This window comes from Rhinoraja longicauda, chromosome 15 (assembly GCF_053455715.1).
Source record: "Rhinoraja longicauda isolate Sanriku21f chromosome 15, sRhiLon1.1, whole genome shotgun sequence".
Lineage (NCBI taxonomy): Eukaryota > Metazoa > Chordata > Chondrichthyes > Rajiformes > Arhynchobatidae > Rhinoraja > Rhinoraja longicauda.
In genome coordinates this window covers 234,564-256,832 of record NC_135967.1, presented here as the reverse complement: position 1 = coordinate 256,832, position 22,269 = coordinate 234,564, and the positions used below count along the sequence as shown (strand labels likewise).

The following is a 22,269-nucleotide window of genomic DNA, read 5'->3' as shown; positions in this document are numbered from 1 at the left end:
GTCAGGAACAAACAAGCAGATGTGCAAGCTTGCATTTAAGAGTGTTTCAGGGGTTTATTGCCTGGAAACGTTTTAAACTTTTGCATTCAAATAATTTTTCAGATAATTTTTCCATTCTATTTTCTACCGTTTCATCAGAGTTTGGTCGTTATCCCATGAAATGTATCAAAGGGAACGGCAACTGGGGAATGCCCTTTTCATCCAGACCCGTGCTGTATATTTGTCTTGGCTTCCGAGAGAGGAGGTGTCGAGAGGATAGTAGCAAAGAATGATCAATAATTGTCTAAACTCCACTGTGGTTTGAGGTATTTTTGATTGCATTGCTGCACTGGAGATCTCTTGATGTTGTTGTCAGAGTAAAGTTCCTGCACATGCACTTTCAAGAGTGTATGGAATAGCTTGTGATCGGTGCTGTCGAGATGGGCTTTTTATCCCTTGAGGAGGTGGGGCAGTATTAAGAAGAAGCATTGCTCATAATGCAAAAAAAATATTGTGATTTCCACACATGCATCAACCAAATGTTTTCTGAAGAGAGTGAAACATGTCCCAAAATGTCTTTCATTGCATTTGATGTTGATTTTTAAAGTTGATTTAAATGTGTAAACATTTAAATGTTAATAATTAATTTTGGGTGACTCTGATAATCTTTGTTTTAGATTCTTGGGGAGGCTTTGTCTTCCAAATGTTATTGGAAATAATGCGCATTGAATATACTTTCTTGCCTGTTACATTTCTTGTGGTTAGCACATTTCTGTGTGATGCACAAACAGTGCTTAGTACTGCTGAATTGTTTTGATGGCTGTTATATTTCTCTGGGGTTGGGCTTTAAAATTATGCCTTGTCCGTATGTTTTGCTGAATATCTTCAACTTTTCACTTCATTGTGCAATTAAAATGTTTCTGACCCGCTCAAGGCTTCATTATGGATTCATTCATTTTGGGTTGCGACCTGCTGCACCAGATCTGAGTCTGTTTCCCATTGAAGCATGAAAATATTTTATTAGGCTGCAGAGGTGCCTATTTTACCGGTCAGTTCATTACTCTTGTAATAGTTAAACACACATTAATGGAGAATAGTAGCAGGTTGGATGGGCATACATAGTTGTAATTTGATTATTATTTTGATGCCGCTGCTGGCTGCTAAATGGCCTGAGTGAAAATATTCCTCTTCTTTGCTTAATGCTTAGGCTCAGCCATATGCCTTCCGATTATTTTATGTATGTTTACAGTGTTAGTGCCCATGTACTCAATACTCAAATTATCTTTGTCTTGCCCAGGCTTGTTACAGATAGCATAATGGTCTACATCATTGTTGTGTATCTCGAGCTACCAGGCACATTAGTCCAGTGATCAAGCATGGGGAATACAATGGTCTGGATAATTATTTGTGCCAGTTTGATTCTAATTGTGTTTGGTACTGCTTTTCATTAGTAAACACAATTGGATACTATAGGGTTTGTCTTGTGTAAGACGTTTGCATACATTTCACTGGAAGAATTCACTGGATGAAATTAAAAGAGAGTTAGATAGAGCTCTAGGGGCTAGTGGAATCAAGGGATATGGGGAGAAGGCAGGCACGGGTTACTGATTGTGGATGATCACAATGAATGAGGGGGCTGGCTCGAAGGGCCAAATGGCCTCCTCCTGCACCACCCTCTAGCTAAAGAAATGTCTCCTCATCTCCATTACAAATGTACGTTCTTTTATTCCTTCTTTCTAGGTCCTAGGCTCTCTCACTACCGGAAACATCCTCTCCACATCCACTCTATCTAGAAAGAGAAAAAGTTAAATATTTAATTTTGATTTTAAAAGTTAGTCTTTTCATTGTTGGGTGCTTTTATAATGTACTTTTATCGTGAAAAAGTCAAACATAAAATTGAGGACTTAGTAAGGAACATTATCATCTTTCTTCTGGGTCTTCTGTGCATATGACACACCATTGATGAAGGAACCCAGATTTGTGTCAAATGTTGTATAATGTACTTCGAGGTGCATTCTTCTATTTATTCCCCCACGGTTATAGCCTGTGGGTGAGTTGGGCCACTCCCAGTAGTTGAACCAAACAGACCTGCGTTTCAATGTGAAGCCTGGGAATTCTGGTCATTGACCCACCTTGTTTAGCCTCTTTAATGATGCCATTTGCATCAAAACAATCACAACCATCACTTCACTTGAAACCCTTGTCTGCCCCCTCACTCATCTGTGTACCAATCTGCCAACCATTCATCTCCATCGTGACTACCAACATTCCAACTAGGGTTGCCAACTGTCCTGTATTAGCCGGGACATACCATATTTTGGGCTAAATTGACTGCCCTTGTCCCATATTAGGCCCAGGGGGTGCTGTAGGCCCCGGCGCTGTAGGCCCCGACACTTTAGCTCAGGACAGTCTAAAGATGGCCCGGGCGCCGCCTAACAGAGGTTGCGTAGCAACCCGCCTCCCGGCCCGGGCGGCCGCCATTGGTGAGTGGGAGCACGTGGCCGCTGGCTGGGTGAAGTCACATGGGGCACGGGGCGGTGACGTCACCTTGTCCCATATTTGGGAGTGAGATAGTTGGCAACCCTATTCCCAACCCAAAATGCTTTCCAAGTTCATCCTGGCAGTTTCATGCTTTAGATCTCCAATCCTCTCCTATATCCCAGGATACAGGCTTAATTAATGCAGGCAATTGGGATTAGGGTGAATATGTATCACTGTAGACATGGGTGAAATGTGCTGAAAGGAAGGGCCCATTTCTATGCTACACGTTTCTATGGTTCTATCCCAGATTTGTTTCTGTGACCCCAAGCCCCCTTTCCCTACAACCCAGACAAGCCATTGTGTGAATGGGGAAATGCAGAGTTGGATTTTCCTGCTTTGATTACTATCCTGTAGCAAGTGATGATCCGAGCTCTGTGTGTTGCAGTGTTATGTTGGGGGCAGAAAGGAAATGTGTAATGCACGATATGTGTTTATTTGTAAGTGTATTCTGTGTAAGTGCGTCCCGGTTTTATGCAAGCTTGATATTTGTGACTTTACGAGTTTAATGACGGGTTGGGATAAGTGGAAGACAGGATGCGAGTAATTAGCGTTTGTTTGAGTGAATTAATTGTCTGTAGTTTCCTTTATTTAGTCAATACTGGCAACATAGGTGCTGAGAGCAGGCGTTGAGGGGGGTTGTTCTGGGACACCAGGTCTAAGTGCTGAGCCTTCCCGAGGTGTCGTGGGCCTAACTCAACGAAACATCAGTGAAGGGAGACACCCACTTGATAACCCCAATGATATACTTGCATCTGCACAATCAGTTTTTATGTACTTAACATGTAGACAGCTTATTATTGAATAATACCTTGAAGGTCGTCAGAGGAGTTGCAGGTGAAGGAGTGAGTTGCAGGGATTGGCTGAGCAATTAAATCAGCAAATTGGTAAGTTAGCTAATTAGTCAATTAAACAGCTAATATAAGCAAGGCTTGCTCGTGGGGGTGGGGCCTTGTTGAGGGAAGTGACTTGTGAGAAAAGTGTGGGGGAGGGGGAAGGAGGGTCAACAGTTGGGTCAACAGTTGGAGAGGGTGAGACGATACAAGGAAATGACAGGTAAGCTGAGTCAGTGTGATGTTTGCAGGATGTGGGAGGTCAGGGACACCTCTGATACCTCTAGCTGCTACACATGTGGAAAGTGTGACCAGGTTCAGCTCCTGAAGGACTGTGCTGGGGAACTGGAGAGCCAACTGGATGACCTCAGTATCATCCGAGAAAATGAGACGTTCCTGGACAAGACCTAGAGTGAGATTGTTACACCCAAGGTACTGGAAGAGGGAAGGTGGGTGACGGTGAGGAAGGGAAGGAAGTTGGAGTATATGAGACCCCAGGGGATGTACATCTTGAAAACAGACATCGTGAGTGGTACAGACAGGGGTTTCTGTGGCAATAAGTTGGATTCAAGGATGGTGTGTTGCCTCCCTGGTGCCAGGATCCAGGATGTCATGGACAGCGTGCAGAGCATCCTCAAGGGTGAAGGTGAACAGCAGGAAGTGGTGGTGCATGTCGGCACAAACGATGTCGGGAAGAAGAGGAAAGATATTCTGCAGCGTGACTTTAGAGAGCTTGGAAAAATGCAGATAAACAGGACCCCAGGGTGGTTATCTCTGGTTTGCTTCCAGTTCCTCGTGCTGGCGAGAGCAGGAACAGGGAGATACACGACCTGAATGTGTGGCTGCGGAGCTGGTGCAGGGAGCAGGGATTTAGATTCTTAGATCACTGGGATCTGTTTTGGGGTAAGGGGGAATTGTACAAACGGGACAGATTGCACCTTAACAGGTGGGGGACCAGCATTCTGGCAGGCAGGTTTGCCACTGCTACACGGGTGGTTTTAAACTAAATAGGGGGGGGGGGTCAAATGGGATAGTCAAGGATGGGGTTAAAGGGAAAGAGAGTAAAGGGATAGTTAATGACCCCAGAATTAACGGGAAAGAAAGCTCACAAAGGGATAGGAGACTATGGCCAAGTGTAATAGGAATCGATGTGAAAAGTGAGATGCGTAAGGAATTAAAAGTATTGTATATGAATGCGCGAAGTATAAGAAGTAAAGTAGATGAGCTTGAGGCTCAGTTAGAGGTTGGTAGATATGACATTGTGGGGATTACAGAGACGTGGCTGCAGGAGGATCGGGCCTGGGAACATAATATTCAGGGTTATACATCCTATAGAAAGGACAGGCAGGTGGGCAGAGGCGGTGGGGTATCTCTGTTGGTGAGGGATGAAATTCAGTCCCTAGTGAGGGGTGACGTAGGGACTGACGAGGTAGAGTCACTGTGGATAGAGTTGAGGAATTGTAAAGGTAAGAAGACACTAATTGGAGTTATCTACAGACCCCCAAATAGTAGCCCGGATGTAGGATGTAAGTTGCAGCAGCAGTTAAAACTGGCATGTAACAAAGGTAATGCCACTGTGGTGATGGGGGATTTCAATATGCAGGTAGACTGGGAAAATCAGGTTGGTTCTGGACCCCAAGAAAGGGAGTTTGTAGAGTGCCTCCGAGATGGATTCTTAGAGCAGCTTGTACTGGAGCCTACCAGAGAAAAGGCAATTCTGGATTTAGTGTTGTCCAATGAACCAGATTTGATAAGAGAACTCAAGGTAAAGGAACCGCTTGGAGGTAGTGATCATAATATGAATAGTTTTAATCTGCAATTTGAGAGGGAGAAGGTTAAATCAGAAGTATCAGTGTTGCAGTTGAACAAAGGGGACTATGAAGGCATGAGAGAGGAGTTGGCCAAGGTCGACTGGAAAGGGATCCTAGCAGGAATGATGGTGGAACAGCAACGGCAGGAATTTCTGGGCATAATCTTGAAGATGCAGGATTATTTCATTCCAAAGAGGAAGAAAGATTCTAAGGGGAGTAGGAGGCAACCATGGCTGACAAGGGAAGTTAGGGATGGAATAAAACTAATAGAAAAGATGTATAACACAGCAAAGAGTAGCCGGAAGCCAGAGGATTGGGAAACGTTCATAGGACAACAGAAGGTAACAAAACGGGCAATACGGGGTGCCACAGAGGGCAGTGGAGGCCAAATCACGGGATGAATTTAAAAGAGAGTTAGATAGAGCTCTGGGGGCTAGTGGAATCAAGGGATATGGGGAGAAGGCAGGCACATGTTACTGATTGTGGATGATCAGCCATGATCACAATGAATGGCGGTGCTGGCTCGAAGGGCCGAATGGCCTCCTGCACCTATTTTCTATGTTTCTACGGAGAGTTAGTGTCCTTAGCATAAGTGTGTATGAGCAGTTTAGATAGTACTTTGGGATTGGGCTTGGTTTTCTTGGTTGAGTGCTTATCTTGGTGTTGTAGCACAAGTACTTTTTGTTTTAATAGTAATGTTGTGACGGTCTTTAGTGAAAAGGTGGGTAATTCTCAGTCATTGAGTTCTCAGGTAAAGAAACAAGCCCTTTGACCTCCCCTGTCCAAGATGACCATCAAATACCCATCTAATTCTATATATCAGTGCTGGATCCAATGTTTCCCATGCTTAGTTGTGGCTAATAATTTCCTCTAACCTGCAACAGCCCAGGTTTACAGTTGGTGCATTCTGCTTTGTGGGACTCCACTGCTTGTAAATGAGCAGTGGCCTCTCCTTCGTTATACTACTGAATGCTTCCACTGTTGTGCTGTGCTTTCCTGGGATTATGAAAGCCTTGATACAATTGCAAACATGCCTTTCCTTTATCCATTCAGCACCAATAATGCAGGTGACACAACTAACGATATTTTGTTAACAATATAGTATCAGGAAATGGAAACACAAAGAAGTGCAGATGCCGAAATCCTGAGTGAAACACAATGTGCTGGAGGAACTCAGTGGGTCAGGCAGAGCCTGAAGAAAGGACCTGACTTAAAATGGAGTCTAAAGAATGTTCCCAACCTGAAACGTCACCAATCAAATCCTTCCACAGATGTTCCTTGGCCTGCGAGGCTGCTCCACTGGTTTTGTTTCATTCCGGTATCGGGGAATGAAGCTCACCTCTTCTGAATAGGTCTGGCCCGTTGTAAATTCCATCCACAATAGCTTTCAATGCACTATATTAATCTTGGAAAACTACACACAGCTTAAGCCCATTTTCTCATCAAGAGGGGTTGGTAAACACTTTAACCCCTCTCCCATTCCCACTGACCTTTCTGTCCTGGGCCTCCTCCACTGTCACAGTGAGGCCCAACACAAATTGGAGGAACAGCACCTCATATTTAGCTTGACCAGCTCTCAGCGCAGCAGTATGAACATTGACTTCTCTAACCAAGTAACCCTTGCTTGCCCCCTCTCTCCATCCTTCCCCCATCATAGTTCTCACACTAGTTTGACTGTACTGATTAAATGTTACTGATTGTATGCCTCATTGCCACCTTCCCCTCAGCTAACCATGATCTATTCTACATTTTCCTTGTACTCATCCCCTTTGATCTCTCGTTTTCACACCTGCCCTTGCATATATCTATGTCTCCCTCTCCCCTGACTCTCAGTCTGAAGAAGGGTCTCCACCCAAAACGTCACCCATTCCTTCTATCCAGGGATGTTGCCTGTCCTGCTGAGTTACTCCAGTATTTTGTGTCGATCCTCGGTGTAAACCAGCATCTGCACTTCCTTCCCACACAAGCCCATTTTTATCTGAGAGCTCAATGGGGGTTTAAACATTAAACTGTTCATTGTTGAGCAGCTAAAGAACGTTGGATGGATTATCACAGCCAGACTTAGCATCTTGAGCAAATGAAATGATGGATCAAGAAATGCTGAGCAAGCTGAGTGACTTCAAACGCTGGTTTGTGTTAGACCTTGCACTTGGCACCAAGTTATAAACAAAGAGGGAGTGGCCCAACTGGACATCAGATGAAGTTTGAATTTGCCTTGGTGCTCTGCTTGCAAGTAACACAAACATACAGTAAACAATTAAGAATAAAGCATAAAACATTAAGAATAAAACATTCTAGAAAGTTTTTTATCAGGATGCATCACAGCTTGGTTTGGGAACAGCTCCATCCGAGACCACAAAAAATTGCAGCGAATTGTGGACACAGCCCAGACCATCACACAAACCAACCTCCCTTCTATTCACTCCATTAACACCTCACGCTGCCTCGGCAAGGCCAGCAGCATAATCAAGGACGAGTCGCACCCCGGCCACTCCCTCTTCTCCCCTCTCCCATCGGGCAAGAAGTACAGAAGTGTGAAAACGCACACCTTCAGATTCAGGGACAGTTTCTTTGCAGCTGTTGTCAGGCAACTGAATCATCCTACCACAACCAGAGAGCAGTGCTGAACTACTATCTACCTCATCAGGGACCTTCGGATGATCTTTGATCGGACTTTACTGGCTTTACTTTGCAATAATGTATCAAGTCATATATCAAGTCATTGTGAATGACTTGAGTGTAACATAGAAACACAGAAAATTAGGTGCAGGAGGAGGCCATTCGGCCCTTCGAGCCAGCACTGTCATTCATTGTGATCATGGCTGATCATCCACAATCAGTAACCTGTGACAATAAACTAAACTCAAGCGGAGGTGATGCTCTGTCCTCAGCGTATCTTGCCAACCACAGCGGAGCGCTGGTCAGAGTCGGGGGTCCCAGGACCACTGCACCCAGCCTGCTGGCTGCTCAGACCTCTCTGTCCAACGCTCAGCATCAGCGGCAGCTACACCTGGTCTCGCTGAGTGCAGGCAGATGCACACTGCAGGCTGGTAGTGCATCTGGTTCAGGAACATTTGCCCATTGTGGAAGTCCCATCACTGAAAGTATGATTATTTGAAGTCAGAATATTAAATCATAGAATATATACAGTTCAATCATAGACACAAAAAGCTGTAATAATTCAGCGGGTCTCTGGAGAAAAGGAATAGGTGATGTTTCGGATTGAGACAGTTCTGATGGTTAATTTACTGAGATCACCTTTCATATTTTCCCATTACGGAGCACTGCAGTTTTAATGTTATTAATGGGGCGGCACGGTGGCGCAGCGGTAGAGTTACTGCCTTACAGCGTCAGAGACCCGGGATCGATCCTGACTACGGGTGCTGTCTGTACGGAGTTTGTATGTTCTCCCCATGACCGCGTGGGTTTTCTCTGAGATCTTTGGTTTCCTCCCATATTCCAAAGATGTACAGGTTATAGGTTAATTGGCTTGGTAAATGTAAATTGTCCCTAGTGGGTGTAGGATGGTGTTAGCTTGTGGGGATCGCTGGTCAGTGCAGACTCGGTGGGCCGAAGGGCCTGTTTCTGCACTATATCTCTAAACTAAACTAAACTAATTGCAGATGACATAACTCCAGATGATGATGTAAGGAAGATAGAAATCGGCTTCATGGACCAATATGCAGATCAGTGGAACGTGTTAACACAGAAGATGGAGAAATGCAAAGCGTTATATTTGAAGAGAGAATGATACAATGCAGCATGAAGAAAGTGTCCAAGAACAGTGGCGATGTGTTTGATGTGAATAATCCAACCAAGTCACCATGAATCTCATGCATCAGAATAAACCTTGTATCATGGAGTTAGGGCAACCTAGCTTTTAACATCAAGATGAATGAGGTGGTTGTTGACATTAGAAAGTGACAGGAATAGAATCTCGGGTATATAAATGAATACATCAGTTTAGCATCTCCCACATCCCTCAGGAATTCTGCACTCTATTTTTCTTTAAAATGTATATTTCAGGTTGTAATAATTGCATGCAAATCAAGCATTTATTACCTAAAGATATGACACTGGCTTGTTGGGCCATTTCAAAGGACATTACTGAGTCAACCACATTGGTGTGGGCCCAGAGTCAAATGTAATCCTCACTGGGAAGAAATAGCAGATATCCCTAAAGGAGGCCAAATGGGTTTTCGATGATAATTGGGTGTTTTCATGCTCATCATGATTAATGACCATCTTTGCTATTGAGGGCGTGTAGGTTTACTAGGTTAATTCCTGGAATGCAGGGCCGTCTTTACAGCATTATGGGCCCCGAGCAAAGCAGTGTACTGGGGCCCCTACGACAACTACTCACAGGAATAAAAATGTAAATGGTCGATAAAATGGGGCCCCTATGCCCGTGGGGCCCCGGGCAAGTGCCCATCAGGCCCATGCGTTAAGACGGCCCTGCCGGAATGGCGGGAACGTCGTATGTTGAAAGACTGGAGTGACTGGGCTTGTATGCATTAGAATTTAGAAGGATGAGAGGGGATCTTATTGAAACATATAAGATCATTAAGGGATTGGACACATTAGAGGCAGGAAACATGTTCCCAATGTTGGGGGAGTCCAGAATCAGGGGCCACAGTTTAAGAATAAGGGGTCGGCCATTTAGAAAGAAGATGAGGAAAAACTTTTTCATTCAGAGAGTTGTAAATTTGTAGAATTCTCTGCCTCACAAGGCAGTGGAGGCCAATTCTCTGGATGCTTTCAAGAGAGAGTTAGATAGAGCTCTTAATGCTGGCTCAAAGGGCCGAATGGCCCACTACTGCACCTGTTGTCTATTGTCTATTTTCTGTTAGCAAATTGCAGATGAAGAACTGAATTCAAATGGCACAGTTGGCCATGGTGGGAGATAAAACTGGACCTACATAGAAAATAGGTGCATGAGGAGGCCATTTGGTCCTTTCATTGTGATCATGGCTGATCATCCACAATCAATAACCCGTGCCTGCCTTCTCCCCATATCCCTTGATTCCACTAGCCCCTAGAGTTCTATTTAACTCTCTTTTAAATTCATCCAGTGAATTGGCCTCCACTGCCTTCTGTGGCAGAGAATTACACAAAATCATAATTCTCTGGGTGAAAAAGTTTCTTCTCACCTCAGATTTAAATGGCTTCCCCTTAGACTGTGGCCCCTGGTTCTGGACCTCTCGTTTCTTTTCTCCAAGAAGGTGGTGGCAAGTTGGAAGGTTCTGCCTGAGCGAGTGGGACAAACAATTACCCTCACACATCTCACTGAGCACATGAGCCACCAAGGTGTGGAAGGCTGCAAACCATATGCTGATAAATGGGATTAGTAATGATACATACCTGGTAGTTGTTTCTGAAGGGTCTCGATCCGAAACGTCACCCATTCCTTCTATCCAGAGATGCTGCCTGTCCCGTTGAGTTACTCCAGCATTTTGTGTCCAACATTGGTGTAAACCAGTATCTGCAGTTCCTTCCTACACTTACCTGTGAGATGTCATGAATCTGGTGGGCTGAAGGGCCGATGGTTAATGCAATGTGGTCACCTCCTACATTTTCCCAAAGCTGAGCACTCTAGTTTCAATATTTTTATTACAGATCATAAAACTGGCAACTGGCTGCCTGATGGAACCTTGCTTTGACTGATGTTGCTGCAAGGAGTTTGTTGATCGCTGCCACTTAGGAGTCTCACCACTAGAGGGCTAGAACAACACATGGGCATCATGCATTGCAAAGATACAGGAGCAAACTTCAGTAAAACTCTCGGACGCACAGAGAGAGAGAGAGAGAGAGAGAGAGCAGACCAGACCAGTACCTCCCAAGCTGAAGCTACAGTGCAACACTCTGTTCTGCCTCCCAGCAACAGGTCCAGAAGGGTAAGTCTCCACTCATAGACCAGTGTGATGTTCTGTGGAAATCTTGACACATATTTACTTTGAGATAAAGAACATAAAAGAGTGGAATGTGCTATTTATGTTCAAGCAGATTTCAATGAAGAAGCCTAACCGAGACTTGTAAGATCTGATGAGTTTGCGATTCACTTTTTTTGTCCTCTTTGAGCAGATTCTTAGATTAAAAAAAGATTCTCAGCGGTAAACTGGGTACAAGATGTGCCATTCTTAAGGCAAGTGAACCAGGACGTTAAATTGAAAATGCCAATATTTTGCCCCTCAACCAACAACCTGGCCCACCATGTTGGTTAACAAGAACTGTGGAGGCCTGCACTGTTGGGGGGAGGCTCTATGCTGCAGCTCGTGTCTGTTCTGCCACCGCTTGCTAGCTTTCTACACCTCTCACCTCTCACTGACATTGCAAAACATGGCCTTTGAATAGAAAGAATTCAACACTGCTTGCTAGATTTCCTCTTCCATCCAAATGGTTGATTGTTGCAGGGTGCTGTGATAATACCCAAACAATAATCAAACCGGCTTTAAAGACGGCTTTTATGAAACAATTGTGATCTTGGGGTTCATTTGTATTTTGAAATCTCACGTGGAAAGATGTTGAATTTGAGTTGATAATCACTGAAATGGTTTGATGTGCTGAGGAATTTCTTTAGACAGAGGGTGGTGAATCTGTGGAATTTTCTCTGCCACAGAAGGCTGTGGAGGCAAGTCAATGGATATTTTTAAGGCAGAGATAGATAGATTCTTGATTAGTGTGGGTGTCAGAGGTTATGGGAGAAGGCAGGAGAATGGGGTTGAGGGAAGATAGATCAGCCATGATTGAATGGTGGAGTAGACTTGATGGGCCGAATGGTCTAATTCTGCTCCTATCACTTGTGACCTTATGACCTATGACTAGCCCAGCCAAAGATGCCTCAGGCAATCTCCGTCAGGGCAATGGCAGTAAATCTCATCGGTCTGGACATACCTGAGGTGAAATTTTAAAAGAAAAGTTGATGTGACACAGACAAGATGGACTGAATGATGTCCGTGACGTGTATGCGGGTGGTACCGTGACGTGTACGCGGGTGGTACCGTGACGTGTACGCGGGTGGTACCGTGACGTGTACGCGGGTGGCACCGTGACGTGTACGCGGGTGGCACCGTGACGTGTACGCGGGTGGCACCGTGACGTGTACGCGGGTGGTACCGTGACGTGTACGCGGGTGGTACCGTGACATACGCGGGTGGTACCGTGACATACGCGGGTGGTACCGTGAAGTGTACGCGGGTGGCACCGTGACGTGTACGCGGGCGGCACCGTGACATACGCGGGTGGCACCGTGACGTGTACGCGGGTGGCACCGTGATGTGTACGCGGGTGGCACCGTGACATACGCGGGTGGCACCGTGACATGTACGCGGGCGGCACCGTGACGTGTACGCGGGCGGCACCGTGACGTGTACGCGGGTGGCACCGTGACATACGCGGGTGGCACCGTGATGTGTATGCGGGTGGCACCGTGACATGTACGCGGGTGGCACCGTGACGTGTACGCGGGCGGCACCGTGACGTGTACGCGGGTGGCACCGTGACATACGCGGGTGGCACCGTGACGTGTACGCGGGTGGCACCGTGACGTGTACGCGGGTGGCACCGTGACGTGTACGCGGGTGGCACCGTGACGTGTACGCGGGGGCACCGTGACGTGTACGCGGGCGGCACCGTGACGTGTACGCGGGCGGCACCGTGACGTGTACGTGGGCGGCACCGTGACGTGTAAGCGGGCGGCACCGTGACGTGTACGCGGGCGGCACCGTGACGTGTACGCGGGTGGCACCATGACGCGGTCTGGTGGCGCCATGTTGCGCTCGGGCGGCACCGTGAAGAGCGCTCGGACGACACATGTAGTGAAGATCTTTACAGTCGCTGCTCACGTCCAGCAATTTCCTTGCATCAGACAGGCATTAAAGCGACTTAGATATGTGACCATCAAAGAAAACAAATTAGCCAACATCGGAGAGGAAAGTGAAAGGATCTTAATTTGCTAAATGAGGACCATGTTGGACAAGCATCCTTTTTAACTTGATATCACTGAGGTTCTAATAGCCTTTGCAAATAGAGCCTTTAAATCCCACCAAACATTCAGTGTCAACAAATGGATGTATAAAAATCAGAAACAGGATAGTGTCCAAATAAACAGGGTTTTAGCTTTAACTTGAATCATGCGTTTCATATTACAACACGGTTTCTGTACAGTCCACAGCCCGAATGTGGTGTTCTGACTTCCAGGTGGGATGCACAATAAATATCTAGAGATGTCCAAATACAAGTATGAGTGTACCTTTACCATGTATCTTTACCATTGACCATAGAACTGAACAACACAGGAACAGGCCAGTCGGCCCACAATATCTGTGCCAAACATAATGCCATGTTAAACTCATCGCCTCAGCCTGCACATGATCCATATCCCTCCATTGTCTGCATATCCATATACCTCTGCAAAAACTTCATAACTGCCACCCGCATCGCCACCCCTGGCAGCGAGTTTGTGGCATCCACCTCTCTTTGTAAATACAAGTTGCTCTGCACATCTCCATTAAGTTTGATTCCTTTCATCTCAAAGCTAAGCCCTCTAGTCTGTGCCATACCCACCACTATCTATGACTCTCCAAATTTTATAAACTTCTATTTGGTCTCCTCTCAACCTACAAACCTCCTAAGAAAATAATGTGAGTTTGTCCAACCTGTCCTTCTAGCTAATACCTTCTAATCCAGGCGGCATTCTGCTCAGCCTCTTTTGCACCCTCTTCAAAGCCTGTAATGGGGTGACCAGAATTGGAAAACATACTCCAAATGCAGCCCAACTAAAGTCCTATAAAGCCGCACGCAGCCTGAGTCTTATACCAACAAAGTCTTATGCCTCAACCGACAAAGGCACGCATACCATATTGAATGAATAAGTTTTATTAGCCAAGTATGTACACATACAAGGAATGTGTCTTGGTGCTCCGCTCGCAAGTAACAACACGACATACAGTAAACAATTAAGAATAAAACATAAAACATTAAAACATTAAGAATAAAACATTATAGTTTAACCATGTGAAGAATTAAATAAAATACCAGAGCAAAAGGAGACTGCAGACTTTTGGTTATTGAGTAGAGCTACTGCTCGTGGGGAAAAAGCTGTTTTTATGTCTGGCTGTGGCTGCTTTGACAGTCCGGAGTCGCCTTCCAGAGGGAAGTGCTTCAAAGAGTTTGTGGCCAGGGTGAGAGGGGTCAGAGATGATCGTGCCCGCTCGCTTCCTGGCCCTTGCAGTGTACAGTTCGTCAATGGGGGGAAGGTTGTAGCCAACAAACTTCTCAGCTGTGTATGTCTTTATCACTCTATCTACTTGCATTGCCACTTTCAGGGACCTATGCGTCTGGACCCGAAGATGCATGTGTACATGCTGTTAAGGGTCTTGCCATTAACTATGTACTTTGTACTTTCCCCTTACATTTGACCACCCAAAGAGCAACATCTCGCACACGATTGGATTAAACTCCATCTGCCATTTCTCTGCACATTTCTGTAGCTGATCTATATCCTGCTGAATACTCTGACAACTTTCCCCACTTTCAACAACTTGACTAATTTTGGTATTATCTGCAAACTTACTAATCAGCCCATTTATATTTATGGTCAAGTCATTTATTTTTCTCAAATAACAGAGGACCCAGCCTATATCCCTGCAGGTCACCACTAGTCCCAGAGGTCTGAATAATGCCCTTCCACCACAACTCTCTTGCCTTCTACCAGTAAGCCAGTTCGGTATCTAAAACACCATGCAGAAAAGGAATAGGTGATGTTTCGGGTCAATAGACAATAGACAATAGGTGCAGGAGGTGGCCATTCGGCCCTTCGAGCCAGCACCGCCATTCAATGTGATCATGGCTGATCATTCTCAATCAGTACCCCGTTCCCCATACCCCCTGACTCCGCTTTCCTTAAGAGCTCTATCTAGCTCTCTCTTGAATGCATTCAGAGAATTGGCCTCCACTGCCTTCTGAGGCAGAGAATTCCACAGATTTACAACTCTCTGACTGAAAAAGTTTTTCCTCATCTCAGTTCTAAATGGCCTACCCCTTATTCTTAAACTGTGGCCCCTTGTTCTGGACTCCCCCAACATTGGGAACATGTTTCCTGCCTCTAACGTGTCCAACCCCTTAATAATCTTATACGTTTCGATAAGATCTCCTCTCATTCTTCTAAATTCGAGTGTATACAAGCCTAGTCGCTCCAGTCTTTCAACATATGATAGTCCCGCCATTCTGGGATCAAGACCAGGGTGGAGGCTCATGTCTGAAGAAGGGTCTCGACCCGGAAAGTCACCTATTCCTTTTTTCCAGAGATGCTACCTGACCCACTGAGTTACTCCAGCTTTTTGTGTGTCTCTCCTGTTAGTTCAGTGGTGATTGTCATCAGTATTTTAACGGTATCTCCATCCTTGTTACTCATCTTCGTGAACAACATAACAGCCCCTATTAGCAACAAAGTTGTTGCTTGAAGTAGTAATTAAATGTAAGGTTAAATGGAGGCTTTCACTGCAGTGTAGGAACAAGAGCAGCGGAAAAGGCAAATGACCCAAGGAACTCTGAGATACTAACAGTTTCAGCCGAATGAGTGGTGAAGTGAAATGAGCAGGAATGAGTGTATGAAGGTAAGCACTATTGAAGGTCAAGGGGAAGCACTCAATGGAAAATTTGGCACTCAGTGAGAAGTAGACGGTGATCTCATTACTGGTCATTGAGCCTAAATCTGCGAGATCTCGCTGAGTTTGCTAACACTACCAACCACAGATGAGGCCTGACAAGGACATGGTGAAAACAGGGAAGAGAGGTGTTAACCAGAGCTTTCAGAGAATTACAAGTTTAGCATGTGCAAGCTGGGGACAAGAGAAGCGTTTGGTGACTGCGGTCAGCCTAAAGTAGTGTCATTTTCAGACACTTTAAGGTTGGCTGCTGTGGGATTATGAAATAGGATTGCCAACTGACCCTTGTTAGCTGGGACATCCCGTATATTGGGCTAAATTGGCTTGTCCCGTACAGGACCGCCCTTGTCCCGTATTAGGCCCGGGGGGCTGTAGGCCCGGACGCAGTAAGCCTGGACGCTGTAGGCCCGGACAGTGTAGGCCAGGAGGCCCGGCTGCAGCCTAACGGAGGTTACGTAGCAACCTGCCTCCCGGGCCGGGCGGCTGCCATTGGTGGAGCGGGAGCACGTGGCCGCTGGCTGGGTGAGGTCACATAGGACGCGGGGCGGTGACGTCACCTTGTCCCTTATTTGGGAGTGAGATAGTTGGCTCCCATATTGTGAAACCTGGGGATTGGCAACTGAGATAAATCAGGAAACAATCCATTGTTCACTGGAGCATGCAGGGTAGCCATCAGTGTGGAGGTGGTACTAGACCGAGTGAAACCTTCACTCAGGGTATAATTGAGACACAATGGGGCAAACAATTGAGTATTGAGTATAGAAGTTGGGAAGTCCTGGTGCAGTTGTATAAGAGGCCATATTTAGAGTATTGTGTTCAGTTCTGGACACCATGTTATAGGAAAGATGTTGTCAAGCTGGAAAGGGTACAGAGAAGATTTACGAGGATGTTGCCAGGATTAGTGGCTCTGAGCTACATGGAGAGGTTGAGTAGGCTGGGACTCTATTCCTTGGAGTGCAGGAGGATGAGGGGTGATCTGATAGAGGTGTATAAAATTAAAACAGGAATAGATCTGGTAGATGTCCAGATGTACAAAGTCTTTGCCCAGAGTAGGTGAATCGAGGACCAGAGGACATAGGTTTAAGGTGAAGGGGAAAAGATTTAATAGGAATCTGAGGGGTAACGTTTTCACACAAAGAGTGGTGGGTGTATGGAACAAACTGCCAGAGGAAGTAGTGAAGGCTGGGACTATCCCAACATTTAAGAAACAGTTAAACAGTTACATGGATAGGGCAGGTTTGGAGGGATATGGACCAAGCGCAGGCAAGTGGGACGAGTGGGCAAGTTGGGCCGAAGGGCCTGTTTCCACACTGTATCACTCTATGACTATGAAGGGCCTGTTTCCACACTGTATCACTCTATGACTATGAAGGGCCTGATTCCACACTGTATCACTCTATGACTATGAAGGGCCTGATTCCACACTGTATCAGGAGGTCTGTGAGGCTGGAGGTCTGTGACCAGTGGAGTTCTGCAGGGATCTGTGCTGGGGCTACTGCCGTTTGTGTTGTATATAAATAAATGATCTGGACGTAAATAGAGACAGGTTGTTTAGTCAGTTTACATTATTCTAGGGTGGCACCATGGCACAGCGGTACAGTTGCTGCCTTACAGTGCCGGGTTCGATCCTGACTACGGACACTGTCTGTGCGGAGTTTGTACGTCCTCCCCATGACCCATGTGGGTTTTCTCTGGGATCTCCAGTTTCCTGTCACACTCCAAAGACGTGCAGGTTTGCAGGTTAATTTGCTTGATATAATCGTAAATTGTCCCTAGTGTGTGGGATAGTGTTAATGTGCTGGGATCGCCGGTCAGCGCGGACTCAGTGGGTGGAAGGGCCTGTTTCCACGCTGTATCTCTAACGTAAACTAAACTAAACCGTAGATGACACAAAGCTTGCTGCGGTGGTGGGTTGTGAGGAAGGCTGTCGAGGAGTAGAGTGGGGCATAGAGCAGCTGCAGAGACCGGTAGAGAAATAGTGTGATGTTGCACTTTGGGAGGTCAAATGTAAGGAGAATATACAATTAATGGTGAGATGCTTAACAGCATTGATGTACAGAGGGATCTAGGGGTCCAAGTGCATAACTCCCTGAAAGGGGCAGCACAAATAAATAGAGTGATAAAGAAGGCATATTTTTAGTTTAGAGATACAGCGCGGAAACAGGCCCTTTCAGCCCACCGGGTCCACACTGACCAGCGATCCCCGCACATTAACACTATCCTATACCCACTAGGGACAATTTTTACATTTACCAATTAACCTACAAACCTGTACGCCTTTGGAGTGTGGGAGGAAACCAAAGATCGCGGAGAAAACCCACGCAGGTCACGGGGAGAACGTACAAACTCCGTACAGACAGCACCCGTAGTCGGGATGGAACCCAGGTCTCCAGCGCTGCATTCATTGTAAGCCAGCAACTCTACCGCTGCACCACTGTGCTGCCCCAAATAGTATGATTGGTTTCATAGGTCAGGGTATTGAGTATAAGAGTCAGGATGTCATGATGCAGCTTTATAGGCCTTTGGTTAGGCTGTATTTGGAATATTGTGTGTAATTCTGGACGCTCCATGAGAGAAAGGATGATACCTGGATCAGTGGGTATTAGCTACAGGGAGAGGTTGAACAGTTGGATAGTTTTCTCTGAAACACCAGAGGTTGTGGGTAGACCATAAAGAAATATATACATTTATGTGAGGTGTAGATAGGGTAGACAGTCAGAATTTCTTTTTCCAGGGTGGAAAAATCAAATGGCAGAGGGCATGGCTTTAATGTGAGAGGGGCAAATTTTAAAAGGGATGCGCAGGGCAAGTTATTTTTACATTGAGGGCGTTGAGTGCTTGGAATGCTCTGCCAGGGGTGGTGGTTGAAGCAGGAACATTAGTGGCATTATGGAGGCATCTGGATATGCAGGGAGTAGAGGGATATGGATTATCTGCAGGTAGATAAGAGATGGGTCTTGGCTGATGTTTGGCACACACACTGGCGGCTCAGTGGCACGGCGGTAAGCTTGCTGCCATACAGCACTTGCAGCGCCACACACTGGTGGCTCAGTGGCACGGCGGTAAGCTTGCTGCCATACAGCACTTGCAGCGCCAGACTACGGATGCTGTCATCCGCATGACACTACCCTGATTGGACTGATCCAGGATGGGGAGGAATCTGCCTACAGAGGGGAAGTGACACAGCTGGCGTCCTGGTGCCATCGCAACAACCTGGAGCTCAATACTCTCAAGACAGTGGAACTAATTGTAGACTTTCGAAGAGATCCCCCTCCCCCACTCACCATCAACAACACCACAGTCACATCTGTGGAGTCATTTAAGTTCCTTGGAACCATCATCTCCAGGGACATTAAATGGGGGGCCACCATCGACTCCACAGTTAAAAAGGCCCAACAGAGGATGTACTTCCTGCGGCAACTGAAGAAACACAATCTGCCACAGGCAATGATGGTCCAATTCTGTACTGCTATCATTGAGTCCGTCCTCACCTTCTCCATCATGGTCTGGTTTGGCTCAGCCACCAAGCACGACATCCGGAGGTAACAATGCATCGTTCGCACAGCTGAGAAGGTTGTTGGCTGCAACCTTCCCCCCCATTGACGAACTGTACACTGCAAGGGCCAAGAAGTGAGCGGGCAAGATCATCTCTGACCCCTCTCACCCTGGCCAAAAACTCTTCGAAGCCCTTCCCTCTGGAAGGCGACTCCGGACTGTCAAAGCAGCCACAGCCAGACATAAAAACACCTTTTTTTCCCACGAGTGATAGTTCTAGTCAATAACCAAAGTCTCTTTTTTTGCTCTGGTTTATTTTCACCCACATGTTTAGACTGTAATGTTGTATCCTTATTGTTTTGATGTGGTTATGCTTTATTCTTAATTGTTAACTATGTTTATCTTGTCATTTGTGAGCGGAGCACCAAGGCACATTCCTTGTATATGCACATACTTGGCCAATAAACTTACTCATTCATTCATTCATTTACGGAGTTGGTACATTCTCCCCGTGACCTGAGTGGGTTTTGTCTGAGATCTTCGGCTTTCTCCCACACTCCAAAAATGTTCAGGTTTGTATGTTAATTGGCTTGGTATAAGTGTAAATTGTCCCAAGTGTGTGGTGTAGGATAGTGTTAATGTGTGGGGTTTGCTGGTCAGTTCAGACTGGTTAATAGCCCAGGCTTTGTTACTTTGGTAAAAAATGAGGAGCAGTGTCATGCTATTGTATGTGGGACAACAGCAATGACAATGTATCTTTAGTGCATTTGGTACCTTTGGCCTTTGCCAATCAAAGCCCTACCTCACCTGTGTCCATCCCATTACCTGCCATGCTCCTCCCCTCCAGCTGTCTCCCCCCCCCCCCCCCCCCCCCCCCCCCACACAATCAATCTGAAGAAGGGTCCTGGCCTGAAACTTTAGCTATCCATGTTCTCTAGAGATGCTGCCTAACCTGTTGAGTTACTCCACCACTTTGTGTCCATCTGTGTAAGCCAGCCTCTGCAGTTCATTGCTTCCACAGAGGAATTACCACGCTCAGCAGTAGAGATCACTGACACATGCAAAAGGAAGAGTTCTGGTGACTGCAGTTGTCCAATGCATGCGAGCGTAAACCTGGAACATCATTTGCTGTCATTCTAAGCGTGAACATTGTTCTTATGAAGAGAATGTGTCTGATTAAAACAATGGTAGCAGCAATTAGGGGTGGGCACAGTGGTGCAGTGGTAGAGTTGCTGTCTTACAGCGCTTACAACACCAGAGACCCGGGTTCGATCCCAACTACGGGTGCTGTCTGTAAGGAGTTTGTACGTTCTCCCGTGACCTGCATGGGTTTTCTCCGAGAACTTTGGTTTCCTCCCACACTCCAAAGACGTACAGGTTTGTAGGTTGTGTAGGAAAGAACTGCAGATTCTGGTTTAAATCGAAGGTCGACACAAAATGCTGGAGTATTTCTCGACCCGAAACGTCACCCATTCCTTCTCTCCAGAGATGCTGCCTCACCTGCTGAATTACTCCAGCATTTTGTGTCTACCTACCTTGTAGGTTATTTGGCTTGGTATAAATGTAAAACTTGTCGCGAGTGTGCGGGGATCGCTGATCGGTCCGACAGGTCTGTATCCGTGCTGTATCTCTAAATTAAAACTAAAAAAATGAAACAATAGATAAGAATATCATTCTGCTAGCATCAGGTTGCTGCAGGGAATGTGTCAGCTTTTTTTTTAGCTGAGGAAGTTAAACCAAAATCAATCTGCTGGAAGAACTCAGTGGGCTAATCTACATATGTGGAGGCAAAGTAATGGTTGACATTTTTGGTCGAGACCTGCATCGGGTCTGAAGCGTGGAGGGATGATATAGCATGGAAACAGGCCCTTCGGCCCAACAAATCCGCACCGACCAATGATCCACCCGTACACTAACACTATCCTGCACACACTCGGGACAATTTACAAACTTAACCTACAAACCTGTATGTCTTTGGAGTGTGGGAGGAAACTGGAGCACCCGGAGAAAACCCACGCAGGTCACGGGGAGAACGTACAAACTCCATACAGACAGCACCTGTAGGATCGAACCAGGGTCCCTGGCGCTGCATGGCAGCAACTCTACTGCTGCACCATTGTACCACCAGCAAAGAAAAGATATTTAGTTTAGTTTTAAAGATACAGTATCGCATCAGGCTGTTTGGCCTACCTGTCCACGCCTACCATTGATCGCCCATTCAAGCAAACTCCACCCGAGGTCAGGATTGAACCGGGTCTCTGGCACTGTGAGACTGTGCCACCCCATAAAGAGGTGAGAGCGAGGGGTGAGATGGAAGTGATGTGTTTTGCTCCAGATTTTGTTCTGCCCTCCTCACTCTCAGTCTTAATATAAAGTCTTGACCTGAAAATTTGACCGCCCCTTTGCTTCCACGGATGCTGCCTGACCACTGAGTTCTTCCAGCAGTTTGTTGTTGCCACAGATTCGAGCATCTGCAGTCTTGTGTGTCTTCAGCTAACACTGATTATCACAGTTTACTGGCAGGAAGACCAAGAATGGTGGAGGGGGAAAAGCGATTTGGTGTCCCCACCAATGAACACCAAAAATCAGTGTGTTAATGCAGTATCATTGAGAAATAGTAATGGAAACTTGGCGTTAATATTAAGGGGCGAGTAAGAAAATGATGTAAAACTCCCAAGATCTTGGTTAGGTTTCCTTTGCAGATCTATGCTTAACTTTCAGTACTTGCTTCAGGAAAAGCACTTTAATATTGTGGGCCTTTGACCAGAACGCTTTGAGGTGATTTAAGATGGTTAATTATAAAGATTTTCTTGATATTGCTTAATATTAGATTATTAAAGGTAAGATCATTAAAATATTTAGGATGAATCAGAAGAAACAAATTCCTCCGTGGGTATCTGGAACATGAGAACATGAGGTGGGCTGGTACTCAGTCTTTTAAGATTAACT

At 46.1% G+C, this 22,269-nt stretch overlaps 1 protein-coding gene across 2 annotated transcripts in view; it reads left to right on the top strand.

Moving 5' to 3' along the window:
- Positions 1–10,957: 10,957 nt before the first annotated feature.
- Positions 10,958–22,269, top strand: part of LOC144600467 (phosphatidylinositol 3,4,5-trisphosphate 5-phosphatase 2A-like) — a 220,950-nt gene continuing 209,638 nt past the window's right edge. For both annotated transcript variants that reach the window (XM_078412087.1, XM_078412085.1), the window contains exon 1: positions 10,958–11,055. The gene's annotated coding sequence lies outside the window, so the exon portion shown is untranslated. The remainder of the gene's footprint in view (positions 11,056–22,269) is intronic.